This window comes from Syzygium oleosum, unplaced genomic scaffold (assembly GCF_021117445.2).
Source record: "Syzygium oleosum isolate NSW1041296 unplaced genomic scaffold, Sole_v2.1 Sole_v2.10, whole genome shotgun sequence".
Lineage (NCBI taxonomy): Eukaryota > Viridiplantae > Streptophyta > Magnoliopsida > Myrtales > Myrtaceae > Syzygium > Syzygium oleosum.
In genome coordinates this window covers 868,522-876,949 of record NW_026607494.1, presented here as the reverse complement: position 1 = coordinate 876,949, position 8,428 = coordinate 868,522, and positions in this window count along the sequence as shown.

Below are 8,428 nucleotides of genomic sequence, written 5' to 3'. Positions count from 1 at the left end.
TTTTGGGATTTATAAAACGTGTAATTCGTCAGTGTGCTTATAGTAAAATCTCGCCCGGGAACTGATCACTCCCAGTTATTGTTTTTAAAATTGAGATTTCGCTAGAATCGCATTCGATCGAATTTGGCCGTTATTTAGAGCCCAAACTCTGGTATTGAATTTCTCATAATTCTAGAACGAATTTAATTGGACGGTGTCGATATTAGTATGGCCAATCTCGATATTAACCAGGATACGTGAAAAGTGAATTTTTGATCGGGTGCAAATTTGGACTGGTAGACCACCCTCGCAGTGTGTTTTTATTAACACCATTTTGGCCAAATCCTAAAAATATTAATTAGGATTTTTCGGGGACCGTCGGATCGTTTTTCGGATTTAAACCGTGGCCGTCGGATCGCACTTGAGTACGATTTGACCATTCTCTCTCTCTCTCTCTCCTCCCCTCTTTTCCCGCTGGCTTCCCCCCCCCCCCCCCCCATGCGCCTGACACTCCCCACCAACCCATCATTTCCTCTCTTTTTCCTTTTCTTTTTCTTTTCTTTTTCTTCTCTTTTCCTCCTCCTCGCCGTTGCTTCTTCTTCATCCCTTTCGCGTCCGCTTCGGCTTCTTGTTCTTGCTTCATTCGCGCCGATCGCGCTGCAACCGACCGCTCGTCGCGCCACCATGGCTCCGCCTAGTCGAGCCAGCGCTGCCGCCATGCTCACCCTAAAACCGCTCATCGTCGGACCGCGAGCCACGCTCGGGTCGTGTCTCGCCGGTCCGCCCGCTTTTCGTCCTCCACCGCCGAGCGCCACTTCTCCCCGCCGTGAACCACTGCCGTCCCGGACGTTCGCCGGACCGAGCTCGCTCTACCCAGCTCCGTTCGCTGCCGGGACCGACTCCGCCGTCCACCCCCGACCGTCGTCACGCCGTTCGTCACCCCGACCGAGCCGTGTCCGCCTTGTCCAGCCACCGCGGTCAAGCTCCGCTCACCTCCGTCGCCCGCCACCGCCGTCCGAGTGAGAGCCGCCGTGCGTCGCCGTCCACCTCCGACCGTCACCGCTGCTGTCCCAGTCGTCGGGAACAACCAAGCCACGCCGGAGCAGCCCCCACAGCAGCCGCGCTCGTTCGTCTCCCGTCCGTCACTCGCTGGGCCGAGCCGAAAATCACCGTGGACCGCCCTCGTCGCTGCCGTCGTCCTCGCGTCATCGCCGGCGTTAGCCGAGTAAGTTAACCCCTAATCCCGTGTTTAGGGCGTTAAACTTGCTTAAGGTAGTTTAATTTATGTTTAGTTTGTATTAATTATGGGTTAGTGGTTAATTAATTGTGTTTAGGGTATAAGTTATTGATTAGTTTATTGTTATTGATTATTATATGAAATGTTATTATTTTCGGAATTTAAATATTATTTTATTAGTTAATAAATTAATTCCGAATTAAATATTATTATTTTATTATTAAATAATTAATTTCCGAAAATTAAATGTTATTATTTTCGGAAAATTTCTAGCGTCAAATTGTGATACCAATGTTGGTTTTCGCCGTATAAGTTGGCGTATTTAGGAAATGATTTGAATGATTTCAATTCGAGGAAATATTTTGACATTTTGGAAAATTAAATTATTTTCGGATATTATTAATTAATTAATTCCGAATTTAATTTATTGTTATTTCGGAAAATTTATAATTTCAAATTATGATTTCTAGCTTGAATGTTGGCGATTTTGCCGCGAATTGTCGTATTAAATTGATTTTATGGCAAATTGTTTGATCGAAAGTTTCTGTGGAAAAATTTATGAGACTTTTGGAATTAAATTATTTTATTCTGTTATGCCAAGTAATGTTAGTGATACTTTGTGGTTGATATTCGTGTTTGATATCGAAGATTGCAAGAATTGATTGACTGTTTGCATGTGTGGCCACTTGGTATTATTGTATGACATCGAGGAGAGCACGATTCATGTATGCATGGGCTAATTGAGAAGATAATAATTGGCCGGAATGCTTGTGTGCTCGTGTGGTCACACGTTGAAACCGTCTTGCTGTATATCGCTTGACGATGCCCGATTTATCGGATGCCTGGGGATTATCTGGAGTGCCGATACCCCGGATGCCTTGTCGCGGCCCGAGGCCGGACTCGATGCTCCTTACGGGATACCATCTTACTGTAGATCGTTTGATGTTGCCGTATTGGAATGCCATCTTACTGTAGATCGTTTGACGTAGCCGTGCCCGACGGGGCGGGACGGAGCCCGATTTTTACCGGTAGACCGCCATCTTGCTGCGTATCGCTTGATATGTGGTGGCCCCGAGGGGGCGTGATAATTGGAATACGTGTGATGCATAGTGCTTGATTATGGGGTAGAAACTGCTAGGCATGGTATGGGACGTGCCCAAGCGGGTTTTGCCTTATAATCGAGACACGCGCGACTGTGTTGCATTAATGCATGGAAAATCTCGTTAAATGCTTCGAGTATGTGACATATGCATTTCATCAACGTGTGTACCAAGGCGAGGTGAGGATGCCTGTGGTTGTTAATGATGTTGTTGTTGCCGTTTCACCTGTTTAGGGACCCCCGTGCGAGTTGACCTCCTAAGCGGGGCTTAGGCCGTTAACTTATTGAGATTTTATCTCATTTGTTGTTGTTAAACCTTTTTCAGGACCTTAGCTTGTCGTTGCTTCTTATGCGGTTTGGAGTACCGTAGTTTTTGGTTGGTCCTTGAGGGTTAGGCCTGGAAGCTGATCTTTTGGATGGAGTAGATTAACCCTAACCTTTGTCTTTTGCTGGTCTTTGTGGAAACGCCCGGAGTGGCTTGTAAGTATGTTCCCAGGGGTTAATCAAGTGAATATTAAATGGCTGTTGTTATGTCTGGTTTTCCTCTGCTATCCCTGATTTAATTATTGTCTGGGGATTGTTGTGTTGGTTATCGTTTCCGCTTGTGTAATTCAAAGATAAAAAGAAAAGGGTCGGCAACGAGTCCTGGGTCGTCGTATCATAACGACCATAGCGGGATGTTGCGTGTCCGTAGGGCTCGGGGCGTGACACAAATATTGACATTTACAGAATCAACATCCAGTACAATAAAACCATCTAGAAAATAACCACAACCATAATAACTCGTACCTAAATACAAGTCTACACCATTGTTATGGAAATTCAAATTAAAACCAAGTCGAATCAACACTAAAACAGACACTAAGTTCCGACGAATTTCCGGAGCATATAATACATCATGTAGGAAGAAAGTGCGTCCACCACGCATAATTAACTGGCAGGTGCCAATTCCTTTAACCTCAGCTCTGGAGTTGTTCCCTACATAAATCCATTTAGTTCCCGTTGAAACTCGTCGGAATTCTACGAAGGCTTCTCTATCCTTCGCTACATGGTCTGTTGCTCCCGAATCTACAGTCCACAAAGGATTTGATTCAGTTAGAAATATAGAACTTGATACATAAACAAAGTTCTCAATAATACAAGATGAGTTAACCTTCTTTGGCTCACGACAATCGCGAGCAAAGTGGCCTTTCTTGCTACAGTTGTAGCACTTCACTCTTGACATCTTTTTCTCATGAGGACGCTTTCCTCTTTGGTGTTGTTCATCTATTGGTTTCTTCCCCGAAGAACTCGCTCTCTTGCCTCTCCACCTTCTGAACGAATCAGGATGCTTGCGCTTAGAGCTCGAAGGCCCTTGTGAGCTAGAACCTGCATAGTAAATGTCAATTACCGGCTTATCCGCCAGGAGGCGGTCCTCCTCTAGCTCTAAGTGGCGCACTGCATCTTCAAAGGTTTTGATGTTCTCATTGTGTGTTAGGTGCAACTTCATATGCTCCCAACTTTGAGGCAAAGAACGAATCACTGCTTGCACTTGCTGCTCATCAGTCAGAACATGGCCAGCATCCTTCAGCTCGTTAATCATGTTTGACATTTTCCTTAAATGTTGTTTCATGGACTGACCATGTGGCTTCTTATATGAGTCAAATCTTATAGTGAGCTGTCTAAGCTTGGTTACAGATGTATGACCAAACCTTGCTGCCAATGCTTCCCACATCTCCTTAGCATTTTCAAAACGCCTAAACTCTCGCATGACATCATTTTCCATGCTACTCAAGAACGTGATGCGAGCAAGGGAGTTCTTCCTTTTCCATACAAGCAAATGCATCCTTATCTCTCTTATGTTGTGCAAGTGTTTCCGTCTTAGGCTCTACCATAACCAGGTTAAGAGCTTCAAGAGCCTCTTGCTCTTCCAGCACATATTAGATTTTCATATGCCAAATTTCATAATTATCACCGTTAAGCTTCTCTCCTTTGTTCAGTTCAGCAACTATATTCTTTGATGCTGAAGCCATGGTATCTGAACATTTCAGACATATACGCACGAATTATTAATGCCACTCATTTATGCATCAATTTTACACAAACTGATTATATTAATGAATAATTTCACATAGGCTTTAGATTCGAAAGTGTACTATGTTCCCAATCATCATCAAAAACCTAATGTGAAATTACCGTTAATGTAATCATTAAGGTAAAATTACGTTCTTTAAAGTTACTAAAACTTTTAGAACTCCCACTCAACTCCATATGATACTAATAAGATAAATATTAAAACAGAATAGTACTATAAACTATTCACAACATGAATATCCATCAACATTCATTTACCTAACACTATGTACATAAGGAATGAATCCATCAAAGGAAATAAATATAAACACCAACATAAAAAGAACTATCCACCCAAGATATTTAACACCAACCTATATTGAACATATCCATAAGAGCTTACGAAAAATAGATAAACACAATCAGGTGGTGATCTGCTTTCTATAAACCGGAAATGACTCATGAAAATCCTCAGGAAATTCTATTTTCTTTGCAATCCAAATGGAGGCACCCGGAAAACCCCTAGATTCGGGCAACGTATTGCGCCAAGACCGATTCAATGCAAGGGTTGACGTCCATCTTGCCCCGACCCGTATGTACTCTATCATGAATTGCTCCACAATCATCTTATAGCTCGGCCCTTCTAAGGTGTCCCAAACCCTATCAATCATTCTTCCCAACTCATCAGGAATTGTGCATTTGAGGGCTCCGACCATCACATACCCTGGCATTACGAAACCGTTCCAAATGATATCTTGTATCATTTGGTTGACCTTGATGATGTGTGTCATCATGTCATCATCAGCATCCCACCGGTAAAGAGCCAGCTTGATTCTTAGTTTCTCAAGCTTCTTCTTTTGAGCCGCCGTTCTAGAGATAGGGATAATAGGGGTTCGATATCTTCGTACCATTATTCCTGCAACAAATGCAGAAAAAATGAAAGGATTACTAATAATCCAAGGTACAACATTTCAAGAAACACATTCTACCCCTTCTGCCCCTTTTTTTTTTTTTTTTTTTCGCCGGTCAACGCCGGTCAACGGTGGTCAATGCCGGTCAATGGTCAACGGGTCAAGTCTACGGGTCGGGTGGACTATCGGGTCAAGTCGGATCCGGGTCGGGTCGGGTCTGAAAAACCCGGTTGGGCAACCGCATGGCTGACGTCAGCGTGACGTCAGCCACGCCGCACACGCCCTCATGGCGCGTGCGGTGCACGCGCGTGGGGAGGAACCGCCACGCACGTGCCGGCGAGACAACCACTTGCGGCGGTGCGTGTGGGCGCGTGCGGCTCCTCCCGGCGGCGTGCCACCCATCAAAATTCTCGTTTCGACGAGTACTACGACCCTACACTTTCAAAATTTAATTTTACCGCACGGAAATTCGAAAAACAATGCGGACCAGTACGGTCGGGTGTCGGTATTTCGTACCCGAGCGTTCGTCGGCGCCGTTTCACGAATTCCGGCCAATATTCCGTGTTATGCACACTTACAACGATCAGGAAACAAGAACACTGGCTCTGATACCAATGAAGGAAACAGATTCCTAGAAATGCGGAAAGGCGGAAACAAATTTCTAAACTACATAAAACTCGAACTAACGAGTATCGCCCAAAAATCGTATACGAAAAACGTACCCAGTATAAACTTAAATCACCGATCGTTAAAGTACATCACCAATAGGGACGTACCTTGTTTTCCACGGATTAAATGTTCCTTTTGCAATGTCGAGAGAGAGAACAATCCTTAAATCGTTGAACAAAATCCCTTCTTCTTTTTCCTTTTGTGAGAATAAGTTTATGATCATGAAAAATGCAAAACCCACACACACTCTTACGTGTGTTCTCACTTTTTATGTCTAGACAATAACTGCCAAGTGCAGTTATTTCCTTTCATGGGCTGGGTTAGCCCATCATGAGCGGCCCATCATTCACAAAGAAAACCCATCAATTATGAAAAGAGATGACTCTTCATCCTAAAAAGAGGTTATCGATGATTATGAATGAAAGTTATTCTTAACATAAAGAGTGGTGATGGTTGGAGATAAGGTACATATTCCCAAGTGGTTGTCTGTGAATAGAGACCAAATCACACATTATTTATTAGGAAAAATACCATTAAAAACCCCAAACTATGCCATTTGTGATAAATTTACTCTGAACTTTTTTTTGTGACACGAAAAACCTCAAACTATGCCACCTGTGATAAATTTACCCCGAACTTTTTTTTGTGACACGAAAAATCCCAAACTATGCCACTTGTGATACATTTACCCCACAATACTTTGGCCCATGGGCATTTTCATCTTTTTCCTTTTTTTTCTTTTTTTTTCTTTTTTTCTTTTCTTCTCCGGCGAGGGCAACCCTCGCTCGACACCAGATCTAGCGAGGGCGACCCTTGTCGATGTTGGGCGAGGGCTGCCCTCGCCGAATCTAGCGAGGGCGACCCTCGCTGGAGAAGAAAAGAAAAAAAAGAAAAAGGAAAAAAATGAAAATGCCCATGGGCCAAAGTATTGTAGAGTAAAGTGTCGCAAGTGACATAGTTTGGGATTTTTTGTGTCAAAAAAAAAGTTCAGGGTAAATTTATCACAAATGATATAGTTTGGGGTTTTTCATGTCACAAAAAAAAAGTTCAGGGTAAATTTATCACAAGTGACATAGTTTAAGGTTTTTAGTGGTATTTTCCCTATTTATTATAACCACAAATGTTCATAACTACAACTTCTTCGGAATTCTCTCTTCTTCTCTTTTATACACACAACTTTAACAATACATTCAAGATGAAATTCCAATAGAGAAATTGAGTAATTGCTGAACTCGTTTCTCTGCGACTTTATTATATATCCTAAAGGTATTTTGTTCTAAACCCAGCAGAGATAATGGTGGGGGTAAATAATACCTTAACGACAGTAATTGTCATCACGCATCAAGGATCTGTTACTATTTTTCTATCTTCATCAGCAATCAATTTTCCCAACAAATATTAAGATTGAGATATTCCTTCTTTGATTTGAAATCTTGGATGCAGAAAGTCGTCTTTTGTGGTTCAGGGTTCAAAGTTGCCCTGCAATTTGTTTCTTCATTGTAAACATTTTGGGTTGCAGGCGTGTGGTTGTTCTGCTTCTTGATTAGTTTGAGATTTCAAGAGCTATTGGAACAATATCTAAGCTATCTTAGTCTTTTTATTACTTGTCAAATGTAGGTATTGCAGCATACCAGGCCACATACAAACTGTTCTGAGTCGGGCATTGTACACATGCATGAGAAAATCCATTCCATGAAGCCAACACATGGGATGAAATGCCAACCGAATCAGTTCAAGCAAACTCGAAGACTAGACGGCCAAGGCCTTCTGGATTGCGAACCGAGGCCCCGCGCATGTCATGATTTTTCAAAATGCTCTCAAAAAGATTATATTCATTTTCCCTAAAAATATTTTCGATTTTTAAAATCCTTCTTATATATGGCCGAAACTCATGTCTAAGTAGGCCAAATAGTAACATGGCTTTGTCAATTTTAAAACTATATATCATTAGATTGCACGTCATCATCAATTGCCTATGCACTCACATCACTCTGAGGACTCATTCATGTTTATAGAGTCATTGTGTATTTTTCAAAACAAAAACACATGACACAGGGTGAGGGAGTCATGTTGGGGCATAAAATAAAGATGGACCTTCCTGGATTATACCTTAGGAAAAATCAGAATTGCCTCAATAATTGTAGGAAATTATATGATAATTGCCTCAAAGGACTCTTTGAAAAACATGGCACAGAAAGGGCGTTGTGGGAACTCTAACCCCTCCCTACACTTAAATGAACCCTCGTACCCAAGTTTCTCTAGTTTCTCCAAATGACCAATGACATGCACCCAGTTGTCCAATCAACCTAGTTTTTTTTCAAAGTATTTAGTGGCGACTTCATCTCCAATTTTGAAAAGAATCCCGAGTTTTCTCAAAACTTTCAAAATTCTTTTCCACGCCAAGTAGCTGCCCATCTTGCCAAACAAGCCCCGATCCAGGGAGCAATAGCAAGGCACTACAGGTAGGTTCCATAATATGGA